General features: G+C 48.4%; 1 long non-coding RNA gene across 2 annotated transcripts; it reads left to right on the top strand.

Moving 5' to 3' along the window:
• LOC147004048 (uncharacterized) lies at nt 1-22,877 on the top strand. 2 transcript variants are annotated; one of them, XR_015047220.1, is made up of 4 exons: nt 1-251; nt 18,430-18,530; nt 21,910-21,972; nt 22,480-22,877. It is a non-coding gene; the product is annotated as an uncharacterized LOC147004048 (long non-coding RNA). The 2 variants fall into 2 exon arrangements; XR_015047221.1 differs by lacking the exons at nt 21,910-21,972; nt 22,480-22,877 and adding an exon at nt 19,129-19,239.
• The last annotated feature ends 2,245 nt before the right edge of the window (nt 22,878-25,122 follow it).

Raw genomic sequence — 25,122 nt, 5'->3', positions numbered from 1 at the left:
TGATCAACACTCACAATAGAAGAAAAGAATTTATCTCACAGCCCAGTAATTCCATGTCCATCTCCGTCCTCCCAGGAAGCTCCAGGCCTCACATGTGCTAAGAATGAGCTTATTTGTAATAGAAGAAAGCAGATAACCCAGGCATTCATCGACAGCATCATGATGGGTGAATCGTGGTGAGCATGCTATAAGCTCTCCCAGGAGGAGCCAGTGTAGACACCGAGGAATGGCAGTGCTCAGAACAAACACAGGTAAGTCCTTAGGAAAAGCTAGCCGGAGAGCATGTGGGCTCAGTGTATTTATGTTAAAGTCAGAAGCTGACAAAAATCAAAGAACATACTGTTTAGGGGTGCAAGACCAGAAGAGAGATAAGGAGGAGGCTAGAGAAAGCTTGGGCTAACGAGCACTGTTGGGAAAGGGAGCGTGGAAGGAGTTGGAGTGATTAGCTTCTTTATGTGTGCCTCAAACTGTGCACAGCACACACATGCATGCATGTAACTGAACATGCATCTTACAGTACAGATATACCAATATGCACCACGGGAGACCCAAATGATACAACTGAGAGGGGCTGAGCTAGCCTCTGTGCATGGAGACACCAGACGCACACGATAGCTCTTCTCCAGAGCCCCGACACCACCCCTACAGTTAGGAGATGCCGGAGATGACAGAGCTAAGAGGCAGTGGGGAAACCCCTTGTTGCTCACAGCCTCCTGGTGCAGCTGGTAAACCAGGGAGTTGGAGAAGCCATACATTCTGCGTTCTGTGGGGCAGCCGTCCGTTCAGCAACCTCTCACTGCTGTGCCACTGCTAAGTGAAGGGAGTGCGGTGCCTCTCTGCTGAATGCCAGCAATTAGCTAGCGATCAGCAAACATGATTAGCAAGGGGAGCCCCCTCTGATGGGCCTGCTCATCGAGGCTGTCCGCTGTCGGATCTCATTTACAATTATGTCTCCCTCTCTAATTTGGGGCAAGAAGGTAATTGGGAGTTGAGTGTGGCTGCATGGTGACCTGAGAGAGTCAGGGTGGAATGTTAAGAGGAGAGAGCATTGCAGGTACCTTCTTGCCTCCCTCCCAGAGCTGGCTGAGTGATACCAGCAAAGGGGAGAGCTGAGCTGGCAAGAATCATGTAGCCCATATTCCCGCGGAGTCACAGAAACTGCTAGGGGTTGACACAGCTTGGGAGGCTACTTGTCAGTCATTGTCTTAAGAGATTGTTGCCAGTAATTTCCTTAATGCTACCAATTGCCCCAGAGGACCCCAGAGGATTCAATTTTTCTCCGCTGGAGCCACAAGCCCCAGTGCATTTCTCAGACACTGGTTTGGTCTAGCAGGCAGTTGGTCTGGGGAACACATGGATGTGGGATAAAAACTATGACCCCAAAGCTTGCTGTTGTTGGCTTCAGCCTCCCAGAGAGTTTTGCTGCTCATGATGTCAGAGCTAAAATTAGGGTAAGGGCCAAGGTCAGAGTTGCTGATTAAGGTTAGGATTTTTTAAAAAAGAATTTGTATATATGTATACACACACACACACACACACATATATGTGTGTGTGTGTGTGTGTGTATGTATATGTGTGTATATATATATAATGTATGTATATATAATGTATATATGTGTGTATATATGTGTATATATATAATGTATATATATGTATATATAATGTATATATATAAAATGTGTATGCACACACACACACACACACACACACACATATATATATATATATATATATATATATATATATATATATATATAATCCCTGTATGCAGACACACCAGAGGAGGGCATCAGATCCCATTACAGATGGTTGTGAGCCACCATGTGGTTGCTGGAAATTGAATTCAGGACCTCTGGAAGAGCAGTCAGTGCTCTTAACCGCTGAGTCATCAGTCCAACCCCATAGAGTTAGGATTATTTGTTAGGGTTGAGTCTGGGGTTTGGGTAGGGTTAAAATGTCTCTTGGAATCATGGAGTCTTTAGAGATTTCAGGCTAGTGCCTGGGTTACTGGTTACAGTTAAGGTCAGGGTTAGGCTTAGGACTAAAGTGAAGGTTACAGATAGGGTTGAGTTTGAAGTTAAGATCCAGGTTATTACAGTACTCCTGGAAAAGACGTAGGCTTTGAGGAGTTCGTGAATTTCGTGCTATTGGTTAGCGCCAGGATTAGGGTCAGCCTGCAACTGCTACAGTGTCTCCTTGAAAGTGAGGGAGGCTCCCTGGGGTCCTGTTCCTATGTAGAGGGTTAGGCTTGGATTATGGTTAAGATAGGGTTATGATTAGGTTAGGGTGGAGTTAGAGATAAAATCAGGTTAGGGTTAGTTTAGGGTTAGAGTTAGGGTTAGTTTAGGGTTAGAGTTAGAGTTAGGGTTAGGGTTAGAGTTAGGGTTAGGGCTAGGGTTAGGATTAAGGTTAGGGTAAGGTTAGTTAGGATTTTTTTTAATGCCTCATGATGCTGCAATATGTGTAGAAATTCTATGGTTAGTGTTAGTCTTAGATTAGGATTAGGTTGAATTTAGGGCTAGGCTGTAAGACTCTGACGAGCCTTGGCTAGTGGGGACCCCTCCCCCACCACCCGAGTCAACAACACGGAGCTGAGGATCGATGCAAAAGCAAGAGGAATTTATTGTTCCAATGCGTTGGGCTCACCCTGCACATGAAGGAGAGGCAGGTGACCCTCAGTGGCCTGTTCATTGAGTTTTTATACAGTTTCCAGGGGCAGAATAGAGCATCATCAACTAGGCACAATATGATTGGTGGAACATGCACCCTTTAACTGATTGGTCTTTAGAGAATGAGGTAATAGGGGCTTAACCAACCTCTCCCTTCTGGCCTACATACTCTGACCTGTCTCTTCCAGGATGGGAGGGGTGCCTATGTGCTCAGGGGTCTGGTGGAATTTCCCAACTTCTCTGAAATGACCTCTTCAAGGCTATGGTTATTTTAGGATCTGAGTTAGGTTAGGTTAGATTTAGTGTTGGTTTCTGTTGGTATAATGTGTTAGAATGCTCACTGGTTTTGCTGGGGCTCTTCTTATGACTGAGAATTTAATTAAGCTCATCTTTAGGTCTGCCCTGAATGCTGAAGCCTGGCAGTATCCTTTATTCCGCAGGGCAGTTCTGTGTCAATGATCTTGATTCTGCACTCCTGAAGAGTGTAGTTTGATTGTACACTCTTCCACAAGGGGTGAAGTGAATTCTGTGATCTGACCACCTGGATGGAGGGACCATCTCTTTGAGATCTCCTAATGTGGAAACAGTGCTCTATGTCCCCAGTGTTTACTGTGGATGAGGGAGCATGGGTGTCTCATGGAATGTGAAATGAACAGGGTCCTGGTGAGCTTCAGTTGTCCACTCCACACAATCTATTAACAACTGGGAGGAGAGTCTCAGTGAGGGACTGTCTACACTGGGTTAGCGTGTGGACATGCCTGTGTTGACTGATATGGGAAGACTCAGTCCACTGCCGGCAGTGACATCCCCCAGCAGGGCGTGCTGAACTGTGTGAGTGGAAACGCTGACTTGCACACAAGCCAGCAAGCATGACTGCGTTTGTTGCTTTCTGCCTGATTATGATTGTGAAGCAAGCAGCTGCCTTAAGCTCTGACTGTGGAGACCTCGCTGCAATGGTGAACTGTAGCCTTGGATTGTGAGCCAAGATAACCCCTTCTCCGTGAAGTCGCATCTTGTCAGGTTACTTTATTGCTGTAAAGGAAATGAAACTAGATGGTAACCTAAACTACGATATGTAGGCTGCAGGTTGGGGCAGGGCCCCAAGGAGCAGGCAAACGAAGATTCTTTGTAAATATCAGCCATATTAAAGGTTTGTTCACATCTCAGAGCCTGGACTCTGTAGGCTCAAGTTTGACAAGTTCTAAAGCATATATGTAGCTACCCCCAAACTCTCCTATACCCCGTGACACTCTTCCTGGAGAGATGGGAAAAACTGCCTGCTAATCCCTGAGAGGGAACTGATGTCAAACCAAAGGGCAGATGCCACCACTGTGGTCCAACTTGGTGCAGCAGTGAGTTTTATTGGGGTTAATTACAGGAGCAGAAATGATCAAACACAGCTGTATCACCAAAGCCCGCCTCAGCGTGGGTGACAGAGAGCTCATGGGAGAGATGGAGACTTGGAGAGGCTCAGTGCACAGCCTGTGCCTCCGCAGATTGTAACTCAGTTAGTTTGAGTCTCCATGGAAGCTCACTCTGTCTCCTTTCTTCCAGACAGCTTAGCTGGTCTCTGCTTCTTTCGTAGCTTGGCTGGTCTGAGCCTCTTTCTAGGCCTTGGGCTTGCCGAAGGGTGACTCTCAGGCGTTTTTATTCTTTATTTATGCTGGGAAAGGGACCTAGAGAATCTGGTCAATTTCAGGGACTTCCGGAAGCCATTTTGAGTTATTTTCTGCCTCAGCACGACTTCCTGTGGGATGCTATATTGGAAAACCTCTTCTTTCACTGTCTCTTTAATGACCTTCCCTCTAAGATGGGAGGTTTGAATCTCATGGTAAGCTGCTACCCATACTCCACCTCAGGCCCTATATTCGTGTAGTGAAGTCTCGTTTCTCCTGCCTTAGACTTCATTCTGCATCTGTCTCAACACGGAACAGGGCTCAGTTACCCTTGGTGAAGTTTCAGTTCTCCACCCCCTGTTGGGTCTTAATGTGGTCAGCGCGCATGTCCACCCTGTGCATCTTAATGTGGCCAGCACACATGTCCACCCTGTGCATCTTAATGTGGTCAGCACACATGTCCACCCTGTGCATCTGTCTTCCCTTCTCATCTTCTCACCTGGCAACTAGACAGAGCCTGCCTAGTTCAACCTCTTGTCCTCCAGTCCCTGGGATGGTGCAGACACACCACAGTGGCCACCCCCCAGTCCTACTGACCCTACTAAAGTTCCCTGCCCTTGCCTTAAGCTGTGTGACCTTGGATGCTTTGGCTTCCCATTAACTCCTGTGGGAAAGGAATAAGAGTCAGCATGCTAAAACTAGACAAGGCTGCAAGTGCACATGGCAAGTGCTTTGGGAACACATAATGGTGGACTGAATGTCACTGGAAACTTCCTGTGGTTATTCAAATGTGAAATATCCCCCACTCCCCCAAAGCTCATGTGTTTGAGCACCTGGTTCCCCGCATTTGGGGGGCCTGTGGACTCTTCAGGAGGTGGGGCCAGAATGGAAGAAGTGGATTCCAGGGAGTGGGACTTTTAGGGTTATATCCCTGTCTGTCCTGCTCTGGTTCCCTCTCCACCTCCTCTCTTCTGTGGTGTGAATAAGCAGCCACACCCTCCAGCTGCCACAGATGGATTGTCTCTGGCCACCATGCCTTCCCTGCCCAAATGATATGGAATCCCCCGAAACCACGAGCCCAGGCGAACATCCCTCTCTCAAATCACTTTAGTCAGGTGTTTTGTCACAACAAAGTAACTCATACGCCACGTAAGAAAGAAAGGATTCATGTCAGGAGATATAATTCTGTATGTAAGTTTCACGTGGGCCGATGCCCTTTCTGTCTTTCATTCTGCCTAGAACTGAGAACAATGCGTATAGCACATAGTAGGTGGTTAACATACACCATTGAGATGGGGGGGGGGCATACGTTCCTTGCAAAGAAGTTTGAAGCATCAGCAATACCAAGAGCCCCCTTGGCCACGCCCATGACCACGCCCACAGCCACGCCCAGGGCCACGCCTTTCAGCCAGCTAGGCTCCTCCCCAGAGTGCTGGAATCAAGTTTTAACTGTATTAGTTGCGTGGGCTTCCTTCCTGGTTCGGCCTCGGATGAGATGGCAGGCAGCGTTTGATGGTTCCCTAGCTACTGGGAGGATAAGATAACTTAATTGCTCCCACTTGGTGGTGCGTACCAAACAACTCTCATCCATTAGGGGAGAGAGATGCAGCAAAGTCCCGATTTCACTGCAAGGACAATGCTGGACCATTTCCCCACCACCACCACCCCGTGAGGGGTCAACACCCTTTCTGGAGTCAGGCTGGGAGCAGGAGGATAGCTGCAGCTATGTGTGCCCTCATTCCTGGAAAGATGGCGTCCCCTGTCCTTTAGGTACTTAGTATCCGAAGGAACCAGTGGCTTTCTCTGAATCCAGAGAGGAGGGCAGGGCAAGGCAGGGCAGCCTGCAATGTCAATGTCTTCGTTCCATCACCTGGAGAGAGTAGATTTGTGTGATAGCAACACTCCCTGCCGAGTGGCACGTAGGGTGGGTGTCGTTTCCAGCTCTTTGTAGAACTGAAATTCAATCTGGGCATCGTAGTTTACACTTTGCCAGTGTTTATGAAATGCAGTAAATCAGTGGCCAAGGATGGCTGTCTGAATGCCGCTGGCCCGGTGTGAAAACGTTGGGCTTCATGGGCTCCCTCCTTCAAGTCTCCCTGAGCTCAGATGGGGCTGATGGAAAATGCTCACTGCTTTGTTCTTTCTGGAAGTGCCATGGGCCTCTCTCCCCGTGGCAAACCACTCTGCGGCCATCTCAAGAGTTCCCTGGCAGATGGCCTGGCAAAAGCTGGGAACGGTGCCCAGCACCAAGCCCTCTTGTGATTAATGTTGGGGCTTTTATTATGCAGCCGTAAAATGATGTATTTTACATACAGTGTAAAGCATTCGGCCACCATAGACTAGATTACTTTCCTCTTGCTTTTATTAATATCGTTGTTCTCTTTGCCTTTGGAAAATTTAAACCTTGCAGGTGCCGACCCCATTCCTGAGGAATTCAAGAGGCAGCAGGTGGCTCCACTTCTCGGCTTGTCTTTCCTTCTCTTGGTTCTGAGCTTGACCGTTTGTACCGGTAGCTGATTTTCCAGTGTGTGTTTTTTTTTTTTTTTTTTTTTTTTTTTGGTTTTTCGAGACAGGGTTTCTCTGTGTAGTCCTGGCTGTCCTGGCACTCACTTTGTAGACCAGGCTGGCCTCGAACTCAGAAATCCGCCTGCCTCTGCCTCCCGAGTGCTGGGATTAAAGGCGGCTCCAGTGTGTGTTTTATGCTGTGGTGTGGAGGGCTCGGTGAGATTGATGGGCCCTGCAAGGATGCCCACGGTTAGGACATCAGTGACCCCACCAATCAACATGTCTGGACCCAGTTCCAGGAGAACATGATCCGGCATGATGCAGAGGGTAATGCCATGTACCAGCTTGGCTTTCTAGGGCTTCCTTGGCTCCATTGCAAAGAATTTCAGGATGGTGAGGTCTGTCCTGAGGTTCCAAGGGCCAACTGTGACAGCCACCCCGGCTATGTCTGCTCTTCAACACCAACACCATTGTCACCTCAGTGCCCGGTACAGGCCCAGGCATGAGATACTGTTTGCTGAATGAATGTGTGAGGGCTTGGCTGGGTGCCCACCGCAGGTCACACTAAATGCCTCCGAAGGCTGGGTTGCCTTATGTTACTGGCTGTCATGGTGACTCCTGTCTGGTTAATACTTCCTGTAAACCAGGGCCCACCACAGAGGTGTGAAGTGTAGTGGAACTGGCATGGGGCAGTTTGTGTTACTAAGACAGCCAAAGAGTGCTTCAGGACACAATGTCTAGACCTGAGGTCAAATTATGTCTCTAGTGATCCTTCTCTGTGCCTGCCAGGTGCTGGGGGTCCCTGGTGTCCTCAGCCTGACAGAGCAGTGAGCTCATTCTGGGATGGCTGTAACCTTACCTTCTCAGGCTGACTGGGCTCAGGAGTGATGGAGGTTGGAAATAGTATTTAAAAAAAAATATTGTCCAAAAACCAAGTTGATTAAAATTCACGCATTCATTCATTCATTCATTCATTCATCCATTCATGGTTTGGTGGTTGTATTTGTCCTTGGCTGTGTAAGAAAGCAGGCTGAGCAAGCCGTTGGGAGCAAGCCAGTAAGCAGCGTTCCTCCATGGCCTCTGCATCAACCAGCTCCTGCCTTGGATTCCACTGGTGATGGCCTGTAAGCTATACGCTAAACGAATCCTTTCCTCTCTGAGCTGCCTTTGGTCTTGGTGTTGGATCACAGCCACAGGAACCTGAATAGGACAGGAACTGAGCCCAGATCCTGTGAGTCACAGGCCAGCATTCTCCTACTGAGCTACGCTCTTCAGCCCCCTTTGGTAAACCCTTTATTTCAAGATGGAGGTCTCACCAGCCTTGAACTTGCCATCCTCCTGCCTCAGCCTTCTGAGTAGCTGGGATAGCAGGCCTGGCTTCTTAGCATGTGTTTGTTGGTTGTAGGTGTCAATGGGGCTAGGGTGCTGCTTCAGCCATGTCCAGAGCGAGCGCTGGATCTCCCTGCCCCAGTTCTCAGCTCTCACAGCATGGACTTCCCTCTAAGCAGCCCTGTCCCACAGCCTGATGAAATGAGGCCCAGCTCCTGCAGACCTCTCTCTGCGGCTCCACAGCCTTAATCTGTGTCCCTACCCAATTCCTGGCTTCTCCATGCTCTTGGTCAGGAAGGCTACTCCAGACAAGGTCACAGGATGAGGAACTCCCTGCCTCCCCTCCCAAGACACAAAAGTCAAATGTTTTTCTTTGTTTTGGAGATTTCTCTTTCTTCTATCCTTCCCAACCCCCATCTCTCTGCCATGACAGCATCACCTTTCACTTTGAGATATTCTCCTTAAAAAATATCTTATTCATCCTTTGAAAATTTAATATAGGTATACCCTGTGCATTGCTCAGATACGTTCCCCCCTCTCCCTCCACCTACCCTACTACTCCTTACCCCATTGCCCCACACAGCTTCCTGTTTTCCTTTTCCTGATGATGGTAATGGTGAAGATAGTGATGGTGATGATGATGGTGGTGGTGGTGATGATGATGATAGTGGTGGTGATGATGGTGGTGGTGGTGGTGACGGTGGTGGTGGTGATGATGGTGGTGATGATGGTGGTGGTGATGATGGTGGTGGTGATGATGGTGGTGGTGATGATGGTGGTGGTGATGGTTGTGGTGATGATGGTGGTGGTGGTGATGATGGTGATGGTGATGACGATGATGATGGTGATGGTGATAATGATGGTGGTGGAGATTAATGGGACTCCGCTAAGTCCCGTTAGTTTGTGGATGTGAAGTTATTCCTTGTTGAGTAAAAAACCAAGTGGCCATATTACCAAATGACAGCAGCTCATCTAAGCTTGCATTTATTTATTTATTTATTTATTTATTTATTTATTTATTTATTTATTTAACTATCTCACCTCCAGGTTTTGAATTGAAGCCTCTTTTCCTTTAAGACCCTGCCATGTTATCTCTGATCTGGTGTTTGGTTCTTTCTAATATTCTCCTGCCTGAAGGCCAATCATGGCTCCCTGGTCAGTGAGTGTCCCCTCTCTGCTAACACATCCCTTCCCGAGGGATAATTTTGTTTCTGCTCCTCACACTTTTTCTCTCCAACACGGACTTCTGCTCAGCATTCGCCCACTGTCTGGGGACCTCTGAGAGGGACCCAGGCTTCCTGCCCCAGTGTCTCACCTACTTTCTGAACAGGACTGGAAATCCTGAAGAAAAGCCCTAGAGCTACTGCAGGAGGCTTCCTGTTTGGGGGCATTAGGCTTCAACAGTCAGACCTAGCCACCCTAGGAGGTTTCAGGGCCGCCTTCTTTGGGGTGCAACTCCAACCTGAGAGCCACTGGGTCTTCACAGACCCTGACCAGCTTTCTCGAAGATTCCCAGGGCAGAGCCTGGCTTCCAGCACTCAGAGCAGGAGGCTTTGTGGCCAGACTCATCCTCGCTCTTGAGGTGTCCTTGGGGGATGTGGCTTCCATCAGTCTTCCACTATTTAAGTCTTGTTCTGCTCTTGACTCTGACTCTGACCTCTTACTGTGGGATCCTAGAGTCAAGGGGTGGGGCTCAGGCCTCTCTGATCCTCCGTCCACACCTGAAGGTCAAGTCCTCTCAGAGGTGACAGGGCACAGCTGTCCCAGTAATGGCGGCTGCAAATGCATTCCTGTCTCATTGTCACCTGCCTCCTCCCACCACTGAGTTTCTGGGAAGAGCAGAGGCCCATTTCATGGTGGGTGTGGCTTCCTCACCTGGCACCAGCATTAGGTCACTACTGCAAGTCCACGCAGAGAGGTGGCTTTTTGTAGATTCTTATAGACCATGAGGCTCCTGTGTGCAGTGCACACACCCTCAGAGAGAACCATTTCATCATTTCAACTAAACCTGCTTCTGCCAACACCATGTCCCTATGTGCAGTCGGAGGGTCTGAAGCAGGACAGCTATGAAACAGGAGGCTCCCCCTCCCTGAGCTAAGTCACGTGTGCTTAAAAGCCTGGGACAGAGCCGGGCGTGGTGGCGCACGCCTTTAATCCCAGCACTCGGGAGGCAGAGGCAGGCGGATTTCCGAGTTCGAGGCCAGCCTGGTCTACAAAGTGAGTTCCAGGACAGCCAGGGCTCAGAGAAACCCTGTCTTGAAAAACCAAAAAAAAAAAAAAAAAAAAAAGCCTGGGACAGAAGAGGCCAGTGCTACGGACAGCTGTGACACACCGGGGAAACCGAGGCAGCCTTAGCCACACACACCCTGTACCTGACATCCATAAAAGCTGCTTTATTTTGGTGCCCTCTCATCTTAAAAGTATTCCGTGCTCACCACAAGAAAGCTGTAAACCGCAGAGGTAATGTATATAAAGGACCATAAAGATTAAAATCCGTTTCCCTTGATCCCGTTTCAAAGGGAGGCCAGGATTTTCTGTTTATCTTCTATGTTCTTTCCTGTATCTGAGAAACAAAGCACCATACAACGGAAACAGGCAGGGTTTCCTGTCTATCTGCGTGCTCCTCTCTGTGTCTAGGAAATAAAGCATCGCAAAACCCAAACGCTATCATGCCCTTGGTTAAGATCTCAACTTTGTTTTAATATAACATTACAGTGTAAACATCTCCCCGTGTGTGAAACTGTTCTTAAAAGCAACATTTTTTATTTTCTTCATTTTTAAAGACACAATCTCACTAAATAGACCAGACCGGCCTGGAACTTGTAGAGACTCACTTGGTACTAGGATTAAAGGTAGGGGGAGGTGCCATCATGCCTGGTTCCAAACATTTTTATGCATAGGTGATATTTCCTTTTTTGTGGACAGATCAGAAATTATACTCAACACCCATGACTTGAGTGCTTATGGGGATGCTATTGAGAGTCTGGGGGCACTACCCAAGGGTCCTAGATCCTGTTTCACAGAACACAGTACTGGACAGAGACACATAGACGATAGCAAGCCAAGCAGAGAGTCTATTGAGAAGGGTTACACCTTTAGGAAGGACTTTGGGGAAGCCCAGGGGAAAGTTTAGTGAGTCCAGACGTGTTGGACCAGGGATGGAACTTGATGCTATGCTTCGACTCTGGAGCTCATTTGCTCAGCCCAGGATTTTCTGAGCATGCCCTGTGTACCTGTGCCTCTCAGCTGGGACTGAGGTGGGAGGAGGAGATGGGGTTCCAGTCTTTATCTTTGACAGTATTTTTTCCTATATGCAAAATTTGTAACGTTACTAAAGGCCTTCTGTTTTGTTTGTTTGTTTGGTGTTTTTTTTGTTTTGTTTTGTTTTGTTTTTTTTTTTTTTGAGACAGGGTTTCTCTGTATAGCCCTGGCTGTCCTGGAACTCACTTTGTAGACCAGGCTGGCCTCGAACTCAGAAATCCTCCTGCCTCTGCCTCCCGAGTGCTGGGATTAAAGGCGTGTGCCACCACACCCGGCTGCCTTCTGGATCTCACTCTTCTGCCCCATTCTCTCTCAGTTGTCCTTGGTCGCATTATCAGCCAGCAGCCATTTCCTGCTCAGTAGCAAGGCCCCTGAGCATGTACTGGGTGCCTACTGTATATTTGGGTCTTGAGGAGGCAGGTATAGACCAGAGCCCTCCACTCTGCCATAGGCTTCTGCCTTGCCTCTCTGGAGGTCTGCCTCCAGGCTGCAAGGCTTCCTCTGGAAGGTTGGAGCAGGTCTAGAAGATTTTGCCTGGGCGCAGAGAGCTGGCCAGCACAGGGGAGACTATGTGGGCCCCATTAGCTCCAGATCCTCAGTTTCCAGGGGAACAGGAAGCCAGTGGGACAGAGTCAGAGGCTCCTGGGCCCAGCCCTAAGTCCCTTCTGTGGTCTGTGGCCCTGGATGATGTGTCCTTGATATTGTAGAATAATGCTAGGTCCCCTTCCCTGGAAGTTCCAAGGAATTTGTGATTCAGGACTTGCTTCAGCTTTGGGGAGCTTCAGACCCTTTCTTGGGGCTCCTTAGACCTCGACAATGAAAGCAGGGTGGCATAGAAATATGGCCCCTTCTGCCGATGCATGCCAGCTGCCCCCCCGCCCCCCCCAACACACAGAGTGCTCACTAACATCAGTACCCCTCTCTCCAGCCAGGGGCTGCAGCACACATGAGTCCCAATTATTCTAACAAAGCTCTAGGGATTGTCCAAATTCTGCATTCTCTTAACACCTAGGTCTTTCTCTCCATTCCCCCTTTCAACCTGTTGCCTCATGGCTACAAGGTAGCTGGCTGTCTTCCTTGGTGTTCTATTGCTGTGAACATACACCACCATCATGGCTGCTCTTATAATGGAAAGCATTTAACTGGGGGGGCTGGCTTCCAGTTTCAGAGGTTTAGTCCACTGTAGACTCCCATAGCGGAGCATAGTAGTGTGTAGGGAGAGAGAGAGAGAGAGAGAGAGAGAGAGAGAGAGAGAGAGAGAGGGAGGGAGGGAGGGAGGGAGGGAGGGAGGGAGGGAGGGAGGGAGAGGGAGGGAGGGAGGGAGGGAGGGAGGGAGGGAGGGAGGGAGGGAGGGAGGGAGGGAGAGAGACTTGGCATGGGCTTTTGAAACCTCAAAGCCCACCCTCAGTGACACACCTCCTTCAACAAGGCCACACCTCCTTCAACAAGGCCACACCTCCTCCGGCAAGACCACACCTCCTTCAACAAGGCCACACTTCCTCCGGCAAGACCACACCTCCTTTAGCAAGACCACACCTCCTTCAGCAAGGCCACACCTCCTTCAGCAAGGCCACACCTCCTAATTCTTCCAAATAGCGCCCCTCCCTGGTGACTGAGCATTCAAATCTATGAGCCTATGGCCTATTCTTATTCAAACCACCACACCACAGTCATGACACCTGAGCAGTATTCTTGTCCCTAAGTGTGCTTCCCCTTTGCAATCCATTACGAACAAGAGACAAGGCCACCCCAGCTCAAGGGAGGCCTCAGGCTTTCTCACCAGAAGGGAGAGAGGCGGCCAGAGTGAGCGGTTGGGCCGGAGTGCCTGCGTGCCTACTCTCTCAAGGCTGGATAAGCAGGGCCACTTACCATTCTTGTTGTGAACATTTTAATGAGCCATGTTTGCGATCTTCTCCCGAGTTTATGACTGTTTCCTTCTCATAAATCCCTGTGAGGTCAAGAGTATTCGCTGTTTGAGGCTCCTTAGCTAGGACCATTCTAATTCCAGCTACAGATTCATGAATCCTTAGGTCCTTCCCAGAATCTTCCTAGCCCTGGTTAGCATATTGTCTTCCAGACTTAGGCAGCACCAGTCACCCATGGTCAGCCCACAAGGCGGGCAGCGTCTTTCCCTCTGGAGCCAGCAGAGGCTCAGGCAGAACGCTCGCTGGTGTCAGATGCAATTATCTGTCAACACAAGCAGCTTGCTGAATTGTTTAGCAGTTTGTACACTAGAGTAGCCCGTGGGTAAGACTTTTCACCTACCTCACTGAACAACTTGGCCTAATTAAACAAGCCCTCCAGTGACAGAGTGGGGGTGGGGTCCACCCAAGCGTTGGCTCCGTCCCAAGTTTACCTTCCCATGGTTTGAGGAGGAGGAGGAGGGGAGGGTCTAGGATTCTGGTGGGACCAGGTTCCCATCTTTCATGAGCACCTTCTCTTCTGGTTGTGAGGTGGGAGGGGAGTTCTCTGCTGTCCAGGTGTCTGAGCTGAACTGGTCTCCAGAGCTAGGAGGAGGTCACTGTGTATGAGGGGGCTGGGATCTGCCTGCTGCTGTTCCCTTGCAACCTGCAGATTCTGGGTCCAGCAAGTACTCCAGGGCCTTGGGAAGAGAACTCAGTCCAGAGCCCCCAGGAGGGTCACTTTGGATGGACCCTCCCTTCTTTATGTAGGACTCCCCCACTCTGTCTCAATTGTTTTGGGGGATCTTCCTGGACGCTGAGTCTCCAGCAAAGGACATGGTTCAAAGTTTGGGTTTTCCCTCCAGTACTCCTGACCTCTCCAGATGGGATTCCGCTAGAGGAGGTCTTTGCCACCAAAGTTTACTCCACAGAAGCATGGGGTGGTGGGGATTCAGTTAGCATCCAGGGCAGGGGTCAGCTGAAGCCCTGGGGCCAACCCTGGGGTTTCCTTTTATGGCATAAGCAATTACTGGGAAGGGGCAGTGTGTCTCTTACTGGATTCTCCATTGTTTACTCCATTAGATGGTGTCCTAGAAACACTAACTGTCAACCTGACAAGGCTGAGAGTCTGAGTGACTGTTTTTATCAGGCTGGTCTGTGGGCGTGTCTGTGAGGGATTGTCTCCACTGTGGGCAGTGCCATTCTCTAGGCTGAGATGTGTAAAGGACCCAGCTGAGTGTGGCCTGGTGTGAACGTGTGAGTGAGCCCATAGGCCATGCTCCTCCATGCCTCCCTCCCTGCCTTCCCTCAGTGATGGACTGTGAGCTGGAGTCCTCAGATGGAATAAATCCTTCCCTCCCTAAGCTGCTCTAGGTCGGGAGTGTTTTATTTCAGCAACAGCAGAATAAAGCCAGAACAGGGGATAATGGCGGCAGGGGTGGGGGGTGGGGAGACAGAGAGACAGAGACAGAGAGGAATCACTTCTGCCAGTAGTGAGATTTCTCATTTTCTGGGAGATTGTTCTCGCACAAGACAAGCTAGAAAGACCCGGATTTGGAACAAGGTCTATCCTTGGTAGTGTGTTTGTATACAGTTGTGGAGGTGACCCTCTCAGGGGGCCTGGGTGTGATTTGTAGATATCTGAAAAGCGTCCTTTATTGAGTAGCAAGCAAAAGACTCTGGAAGCTCTCAGGGAGTAAACCACTGGCTGGCCTGTGGATCTTCCCCCAGGGGAGGAGCCATCACTGTCAATTTCACATTGGGATCCGGAGAGCACACTACTGCTCACAGCAACTTCCTCTGTGTGTGTGTACACAGCTTCATGATGGCGTACTCAATTACTATAAGGTGGTTCTACTTCCACTCTGGAAATCACAGCCTTGTACTATCTGACTCTGTCTGTCGGTCTGTCTGTCTGTCTGTCTGTCTGTGTCTCTTTTTGCCTCTCTGTCTCTGTGTCTGTCTTTGTTTCTGTCTCTCTGTCTCTGTCTTTCTGTTTCTCTGCCTCTCTGTCTCTGTTTCTCTCTGTCTCTGTCTCTCTGTCTCTCTGTCTCTGTCTCTGTCTCTGTCTCTCTCTCTCTCTCTTTCTCTGTGTCTTTCTGTGTGTCTGTCCATTTGTTACAATGCTTCTATTATGGGCAGACCTCTATCTGAGTTAATAAAAGAAACAACAAATGCTATTCTGAGCTAGATGTCACCAGCATGGAAGTCAGTGCTCATCTCCTGGGGATGCAACGCCATCCAGTCTATCTCCTAGAACAAGGAACAAATCCAGAGAGAATGAATGTCATTGACATGCACACAGTCGTATCACCATCTAGTGCCTTAGAAGTGCTCAGCCTTCCCTTGCTTATGTGTAGCTGTGGATGGCGTGTGCAGGAAAAGCCCACTGTAGCTTTCCCACCCCCTCAGACTGTTCCCCTGCAGAGAACATTTCTACTGAGGCCAGCTAACCATGCCTCCTTGCTCAGTTGCATGCAAGGTCCCACCTCTCTGTTCAACTGTGCTAATAAACAAGCTGAGTTTCTGGTGTTGGGGGATGCTCCACGTGAGAGAGCACTGTGTTTATGTGTCTGTGGTGTCTCTCCTGTCCTTTCTACATTCCCTCATTCTTAGGATTTTACATGTAACTGTGGACCTTTTTATGTTTGCCCAGTTCCTGAATGATGGAACAGAGACTACATATGTTTATATGCTTTTGGCCTTAAAGCTAGGCACTGTTTCCCACTAGCTTGCAATTCATTATCCCATTTATACCAAGTTCTACCACATGGCTGGTCACTTACCTCACCTTCCTTCCAGGCCTGGCTTTTCTGGTTGGCCAAATCTCTTGCACCTGACTCCTTTCCAGAATCTGTTCTCTGGAAGTTCCACCTTACTAGTCTGCTTCTTGCTATAGGCCACAGGCTTTTTGTTTTAACCAATCAGAAGATGATGGAGAATACTGTTTACAGGAGATGCCCAACAATACCACAGTCTGGCCTGTCATCAGATGTCTTCTGGTTTAGAAATCAGCATTTGATAAGGATAATCTTTACACAGTGCACAAAGACTTTACTTCAACATCGAGGACCCAGGCCATGCCAGGACAAGGCAATATGGTCCCAATGTTCACTGCAAGTTACACTTTTCTGAGCTCATTTTCCTTGCTACTGAAGTGACCCTCAAATAGACCCTTTGGAAGTCCCTCTGCATAGTAGTAGATGGGGGAAAACAAATTCTTTAATCTCTTTGCAACTGGAGACATCTTAATTTTACTCTTGCTTGTATATGATAGTTTACCTGGGTATAAAATTCTACCCTGACAATTATTTTCCCATCACATTTTTAAAGAGATTTTTAAAAACTGCTTAAGAATTATTCTTTTTAACTATGTGCATTTTCATTCTTAACCCCTGAGTCCTTTCTCCAGCCCCAGGCTTCTAATTTTATTTTATTTTTTGATGGTGAATGGTCCGCTATGGTCAGATTATATTGTTTCTTGTAGATTTTCTGTCTTTCAGATCTTCTTCCACTTCTCTTCTCCGTGTTTAAATGCAAATATAATCTTATTTATTCTTGGGGATAAAGAGATAGTGTTTGCTGCTCCCATAAAAGACCTGAGTCAGTTCCCAGCACCCAAGACAGGCAGCTCACAACCACCTATAACTATTTCCAGGGGATTTGATGTCCTCTTCTAGACTCTGGTGTGTGTCCTCATGTGTATATATCTATACACACATACATGTACCTAGCTAAAAATTAAAAAGAAAATCTTTAAAAATATTATTTATTCTGTCCAGAAACTAGGGTAAACTTTTTATATTTTGTTTTCTTGTTTTCTCAAGTGCTATCTTCTTTGTTCTCTCATTCTGAAACTTCTATTACTGCATTTGATCTGAGGATATGTATTTCATTTGCATTTTTATGTCTATGAGAATGGGCTGCATCTGATAAAGGCTGTTTGTAACATAGCTGTCAGCTCAGCAGCACTGTGAAGTGATTTTCATTACTTGTGCACACAAACCATGGTTTTAGACTGTATGACCTCAATTGCCAAACTGCAGCCTATGGAATATTTACATACCATATGAGGAAGGGGTATGAGATATATGTGTGTGCGTGTGTGTGTGTGAGAGAGAGAGAGAGAGACACACACACGTGTTTAGACTCATGTGTATGCATGTGTGTGTGCATGTACTCATGTGTATACATGCATGTGTATTCATGCGTGTACATGTATGTTGTGCATGCTCATGCATGTGCATGCATGTGTGTGTGCATGCATGTGTGTAACACTCACTGTTTATGAGTGCCATTGTGTGGAGGTCATAGGACTTGCAGGAGTCAATTCTCTCTTCCAACCATGTGAATCCCAGGTATTTGAGTTACGTTTTGAGGCTCCATGAAAGTGTCTTTGCCTGCTAAGCTACCTCTCTGGCCCTATTCAACTCTTAAAAATCTGTTTCCCGGTGCTGGGGAGATGACTCAGTGGTTAAGAGCACTGGCTACTTTTGCTGAGGACTGGGATTCAAACCCCAGGACACGCATGACAGCTCATAACCACCCAGCTTTCGGGGAAATCCACCGCCCCCTGCTGGCCTCTGAGGGTACTGCATGCATGGTAGCCAAACATTCAAACACATAAAATAGAAACAAATAAGTAAACAAACAAAACCATTTATCTTCATTTAGAATAAGTGCTCCAAGTCACAAGTCTTGCATGCACATTAGTTTACCTGCAAACATCATCTTCCTGGGGTATAAAGGAATCTGCCGCTTTTAGCCAGTTCTGTCCTCAGATTTGAAGCAGTACAGTAAATGCGTTCTTAAGTCCCTTCTTGGATTTCTGCCCCCTTTTCCTTCTATAGTTTCTGTCTCCTTTTGGCTTATTATGGCCACCATAGGTGTGGTTTACCATCTGCTTTCTTTGCCGTCATTGAGTTGACTCCCTCCCTATGGACCCACTTGTCTTTCCTGCAGCCTCAGCCAACCCAGAGACCAGATGGAGGGAGATGCTCTAAGCTTGGTCAGGAATAGCATTGGGGTGAGGGCGGGTGAGCCTTGGTGAACTGTGTGATGTGAGGGGGGGTCAGGGCAAGCGAAGTTTTTAAAGGTTAGAAAGTCTTTGCACGTAATATTTCGATACCATGATCCTTATCCATAAAGGCTAATCACATGGCGGATCTCTGAGGTGCGGATGTCTGCGCAGTGCTTTGCCGTGAGGCAGCGGTGGCTTCTGGGTAAGCCTCGGCCCTGGAGGAGTCCAGGTGAGTTTTCTGTGCGATTCTCTTCTCTGTATTTCCCAGCTTTCTTTGTTGGAACTTGACAGAAACGACTCCATTTCAGCGCTGACAGCTTTCATATCCATCCCTCACCCAGCCCCCGTCCCAGCGCGTAGCCCCCTCTCCAGCCCCTGAGAACAGACAGGGATTTTTGCCCTGTTTGGTTCGCGTTTAGCACCCAGCATCGCGCGCTCAGCAGGTGTTCAGTAATGGTTTGTCAGGTGAGTTGATTGAGTTTCAGCAGTGCTTTCCAGAAAAAGCGAACCGATTGACTATTTTTTTTTTGCAGTACACTTATTGTTTTTAATGACCGTATTTTCATCTTCAAAATTTTAACAGATCATTTTATATCTGCTACACCCACGCTCATTTTATTTATGTGATGTTTCAATGTTCACGTCTCAGTCCTGATGCTGGGAAGGAAGTGGCTGAGCTGTTTGCTCATTACCACATTTTTTTTTTCCCCCCTGTGGGCTGCTGTGGTCCACACCGAGAGGACTCAGGCCATCATACCTGTGTAAGTTTAATGTTTTCAAACCCTATTTTTAATGATGGTTCTTAAATGCCTTAACTTCCCTTGTAGCCCACCACCCACCAGAAGAAGTAAAAAAGAAAGGATACAGGGGAAGTGAACCTGTTTAGAACGGTTCTTTGGAGCAAATCCCATCTGTGTTGTCTGGAAATTGACAGATCAGTTCACAGGTCAGCAGCGGCAGCTCCATCCACTCACAAACACTTCACGGCTACACCAGGAGACAGTCGGGATAGCAAACATGACTCTGCAGCTGTGGCACTCCCTAGCAGAGACAGCCAGGCCTCAGCCTTAGCACCAGTCACCAGGAGAGACCTGGGGGAACGCCAGAAGTTCTCAGCTGTGCCTCTCTTGGCGGTGAAGCAAAGATCAGAGAAGTCATGAGACCCACAAGCATTGCACAGCTAGCTGTACCAGCAAGCCAGGCTCAGCCTCCGTCACTGTCCATCGAGTCCTACTTATATCCCTCCAAATATCATACGTCCTCCCTGGGTCTTGCCTCAGCATGTGTGCCTGTGTCAGCTGACAATCTGTCAATCAGCCCTAGTCCAGAGAAGTGACAAGAAACTGCAACACACCCCCAGAAGTTTTCTGGTGTGTCTCCCTCTATGGAGGCCCCAAAATGCAGCTCAATTACACAATGTAAGGTGGACCGATACATCCATTCCTGGCTGGACTGGAGTTCTGTGGCTCCTACTAGTCCAGGACTCTGCTTCACCCTTTCCTGGTCTGATGAACTGCTGTATCTGAGGAGGTAAAAGGCAGACTGCAGACCCCACCTGTTCCAGAGGAGTGACAGAGCCTGGAACCACGTGTGCCCATGTGTGTGTCCAGGTCTGAGGTCAAGTGCCTCCCTCAAACCAACTTGACATTTGAGTCAAGGTCTCTCTTTGAGTCTGATGCTCTCCTATTCAGCTAGCCTGGCTGAACGGCAAACCCTGGAGATCCTCCTGTCTCTGCCTCGCAATTGCATGTATGCACTGGTTTTTGACCCAAACTCAGCTCCTCATGTCTGCAGAGCAAACATATTCCAGTTTTTGTTTGTTTGTTTGCTTGTTTTACAGATGGTTAACATCTTCCCAGTTGAAGCAGAAACCTTTTTAAAACGTTTGTTTTCCTTTTATTGAAAATTAAAAAAAAAAAAAAAAAAAGGCTGGTGAGATGGCTCAGTGGGTAAGAGCACTCGACTGCTCTTCCAGAGGTCCAGAGTTCAAATCCCAGCAACCACATGGTGGCTCACAATCTGGCGCCCTCTTCTGGCGTGTCTGAGGACAGCTACAGTGTACTTACATATAAATAAATAAATAAATCTTTAAAAAAATAGTTTTTTAAAAAACACAGTATGTTTTGATTATGGTTTTCCCTCCCTCTGCTCCTCTGAGTTCCTTGTGTCTCCCCTCCCCTCCCCTTCCCTTCCCTCCTCTCCCCTCCCCTCCCCTCCCCTCCATCCAGATCCACCTGGTTTCTCTCTCTCATTGGAAAACAATCGAGCATCTAAGGGGATAGGATATGGTAGAACAAACAACTCAGAATAGGACCAAACAGGCAGAAGAAAGAGAGCCCCCAAAAGGCACAAGAAACAGATAAAGATACAGATACACTCTAGCTTGCACATTCAGAAATCCTATAAAAACACAAAACCAGGAACTATAAAATACATGCAAAACCCATAGGGTTAAAAATTAATAAAAATAAATAAATAAAATAAATAAAAAGGTTCTGACATACAAGACAAGAACCTCCAAAGATACTCTTAAAACCAATGTCTGAGCAGATCCATTTAAATTGAATTATCTGACTGAACCGCAAGCCGGCTCCTCTCAGTTTTGGATCTGTTTCTCATGCTCCACCCCCACCCCCGAGGACTCTGGGAAACAGGATCTGTGACCTCAGTGTCTCTGTCTTCAGTAATCCTTTGGGAGGCTCTGCCACAGGCAGTGTGGAGGTGGTAGCTCTGAGTAGAGGCAGTTCTGAGTTCGAATGCACGCTCAGTTATCTCTTTCTGAGTGGCCTTAGAGCAAATCTCCGTGGGTGCTCCTGACTTCAGTTTGGTTACCCTTTCTGGATGTAGACACCACACATTGCAGGCTGTGTGAGGCTGAAGCCTTAGAGGTGTGACCCCGGTTTCTGGCTGCTGTCTGGGCTCTAGACCGCCCAGTGTTGTGAGTGGCGCTGAGCCCTCAGGACTCTGATTAGATTGAAGAGGGGCAGCACACCAAACGAAGCTGCTTCTCTTAATTAAGGGACACGTGTTAAAAGGGTTATTAGAGGAGGAAGTCAGCCGAACTGCGGCTCCATCAGTGTCATAGTCAGAGATTAATGCGAGCACCGGTTGGGGGTGGTTGAGAACACATGGGGACCAAGTCCCAGACTGTGGCCTTGGTGGGAAGACAGACGGAAGCCAGTAATGAGAGCCAGTGGGGTGAGGGCTGACGTGGGCGACGCAGAGATGCAGACCTGGGCGATTTCTGCTTTTTAAAGCCATGGTCTGCCCCTATGAATATAACACCCACGGTATGGATTGCCCTGATGGTCTCTCTCACAGTGCCATCTTTTTAATGAAAATGAAGTGCTTGGCAGTACTAAATAGAAGCTTTGCTGACATATTTAACTGTCGCGCTGGGAGCCGAAAACCACTTTTAAAAGCAAGCAAAACCTGAGAGAATCGAACAAGCTCCTTTTAACGACCGGGCCCCATTAACTTGAAGGAAAGACGCTGTTTCCAAGTCGCCTTGCCTCTGCTTCCTCGCTTTATGGGATCTCAGAGGGATGGCATGTATCGGAGATTACAGTCGGTTTTTTTTTTTTTTTTTTTTTTTTTTTTAACCCCAGGCTTCCACTTGACACATCTCCTGGGGATTCTGCTGAACTGACTTGGAGCATCGATCCAGAGAGGTGAGTGTCAGAGAGAGAAAATGAAAGCTGATGTCCGGGGCCACGCCCTTCCCTGGGCCCCGCCCATCCTGGGGCCCTGCCCTGCTTGTGGTCCCGCCCAGCCTAGGGCATGCTCTGCCTGGGCAGGTACTGCCTGGCCCCACCCTGCCTGGCCTCCTTTGAACCTGGAGCCCCTACCTCCACCCAAATCCAACAGTGGGAGGCAGGTTGGTAAAGAGGAACCTGTGGTTAACTGCTCAGGGCAGAAGGAGTCAGGAGCCCAGCAAGCTCTTTGCACACCAACAAAGTGGGTAATTGATAGGGATTTTTGTCAGCTTAATAAAATGGGTCTTCTCATCTTTGACAGGATTGATTAATCCACTAAAGGAAAACTTCTGGAAGGAATCTTCAATCGAAAGTCTTTCCTATCCTAGAATATTTTCCTAAAATAAGCCCAAATTAATGAGGTTTATTCTATTGGAATCCAGAAGTTTAAGTCACAATGCTTTTCTCTTTGTCTTCCTTAAGTCTCCCAGATGAAAAGGCTTAAAAGGAAAGCAAGCAAGCAAGCAAAGCTCTCTTGAGAAGTTGCTGTAAAGGGAGCATCATCCGTCCATCTGGTGAATGCTGCGAGCTCAGAGCTCAGGTTGCTCTGCAAGGAGGCCTGCTGAGCGGGTGACTGAGCAGGGAACTGTTAGGGGCTGGGCTATAACTGTCCCCTTTGCTGAAATCATAACTGCAGAACCTCCGTGTGGGGACTACTTGGAGAAAGGAAGGGAATGTTCATTGCTTTGCTATGATAAACCACCATGACTGTATTAGTCAGGGCTCTCTAGGGTAACAGTGTTTATAGAATGAGAGTCTCTCTATAGAAAGGGGATTGCTGGAATGAGTATCAGGGCTGCAGGCCAGCAAATCCAACAACGGCTGGCTGTGAAGGAGAAACCAAGAATCCAGAAGCTGCCCAGTCTCCGAGGCTGGTCTCAGATGGTCTTCGGGAGACGCTGGAATCCTGAAGAAGAAGGTTCCAATGTCAGTGGAGGGATGGGCTTGCAACCAAGGCAAGGGCAAGCCAGCAAAGACAGAGCCTCCTTCTTCCATGTCCTTATATATGGCCCAGGACAAAGGTGCGTTTTTCCCCCCATCTCAAGATGCAGGTTAAAACTGTGTGTCTTCCTGTCTCAAAGGTAGGTCCCGACCAGAAGTGGACTCAACCACTTCAAACCAAGCAAAAAAAAAAAATCTTTCACAGGTGTGCACTCTATTTCTGGATTATACTTCCTTCCAGGTAGTCAAGTTGACAACCAAGATTAGCCATCATAATTACCAAGATAACCTATAGAAGAAAGCTTCATTTGGGGTTATAGTTAGGTAAGCCATATACTCCTGGGGAGGCGGGGGGGATTGTCTTCAGCTTCAGCCATGCATGGGGAGGTGGATATGGGAAAGTACAACACAAGGTTTCTGGATTCAGTAGGAGCTAGCGCACCCCAAGTCTAAGAGGTGAGCCACAGGCCACCTTCTGATTTCTGCTGTCATAATCTGCCTGTCTGTGGGTGTGGAGCAGTGACTGAGGGTTCCACTGGGAAGGGAGCTGGTCACACAGTGGGCACAGGGCCTCAAGCTAAATTGGCTAACATGATTATTATGTTCTGATAGGGGTCAAACTGGGTCATGCTGGGGTCATGCTGGAGGGACCTCAGACTTTCCAAAGCCCTTGTCTGGAAAGGCTAATGCATAGAAGAAGGTCCCATACCAGTGATTTTCTCTGAGCTGTGGTCTCTGGACATTTTGCCTTCCAGGTTTGGAGGAAGTGTAGACTTGGCAATAAGTTAGCAATCCTTCAGGCTTGTCAGGAGCATTTGGAAGCTGGTTTACCGAGGGGGCAGTGGGATAAAGTGCCAAACAGGCATAGAAGGGCACAGTAAACGGGATCCCAACGGAAGGTCTTGACTCTAGCTCCCCAACATGGCTCATCTGGCAGAGATGCTCTCAAGAGTCCCTCCATGCCCTAGCATCACTCTTGGGGAGGTCCCTCCCTGCTTGACTTCCAAGAGATGGCACCATCCATCACCTGAAGAGATGCTGCCGCCACCTGATGGTGGGCCTTATGCCCTGCATGCTCTACATGGCCCCCAATCACTTCCTGGGTCAACCCAGGAAGACCACGCTGAGCCTTGTTCATGTGGGCATTGTGAGGCTGGTGCAGAGCATCCAACATAGCCCCTTCCTGGATGTTCACCCTTCCTTGGTACAGCCGGTTCCTGTGGCCAGGGTACAGCAGTTGACAGCATGCTACTGTGCTGGATCTCCAAGAGGGGAGGTGTGACCTTTTCCACCATGTTGGCTGTACAGAGCATACATGGTCTTTCTTCTAATTCACCTTGGCTAAGCGTTTTTGCTTCTTCCTGTTATTTCCAGACAAACACAGAGGGCAGGATCCCAATCCTGCTTCCCTTCTGGAGCCTTATAAGTCAGCCGGATGGAAGATTAGTTCTGTACTTGGGAAACATTAGTGCCCTGGGCATTTGAGTTTACCTATTTTCTTACTATGGGCCTGGGAAAGACTCCAAGGCTTCAAAAACCCAGGAGGCCTCAGGGCCTGAAGGCTCAGAGCAGCTAAACTGTACAAATGCTGCCCAGATATGAGACCCAGAGGCTCACGTGGTGTGGCCACCTGAGGAAGGCTTGGGAAGATTCAGTGGGTGGGGCCTCACCTCCAGGGTTTCTGGTGGGGAGGTTGGGGGCGTGGCCTGAGGATTGACACTTTGCTGGGCTGCAGGATTACATCTAAATGGCTCAATGGTATAGTCACATAGTCACTGACTGGTTCTCACAGCTTCAGAAGTAGATAGTAATCACTTGGGCGGTGTGAAGTGAGGTCCCTGGATCCCTCACTAGGGCAATGTCACTGGCACATGGAGGAGTACTGCGAATGTTAGAAGCTCCTGGGGACATTAAGCCCCACAGAGGAAATGCGATTTAACCATGGCTTCAGGCCGAGTCTTGGGTTACTGTGGCCCACCGAATATGCTTGTGTGAACAGATCCACAGAGAACCGAAGCCAGGAGGGAGGTGGTCTCTGGGCACAGGGATCAGATGCAGAGCAATCCTGGCAAGGTTCCTTCTGTGCCTTCTGACCTGTGGGCCCACCCCTGCCTAGGAACACGC

The sequence above is a fragment of the Mus caroli genome, unplaced genomic scaffold (genome assembly GCF_978045245.1).
Source record: "Mus caroli unplaced genomic scaffold, Mus_caroli_1 scaffold_6, whole genome shotgun sequence".
Taxonomy (NCBI): domain Eukaryota; kingdom Metazoa; phylum Chordata; class Mammalia; order Rodentia; family Muridae; genus Mus; species Mus caroli.
This window is presented reverse-complemented; position numbering and strand designations above follow the sequence as displayed.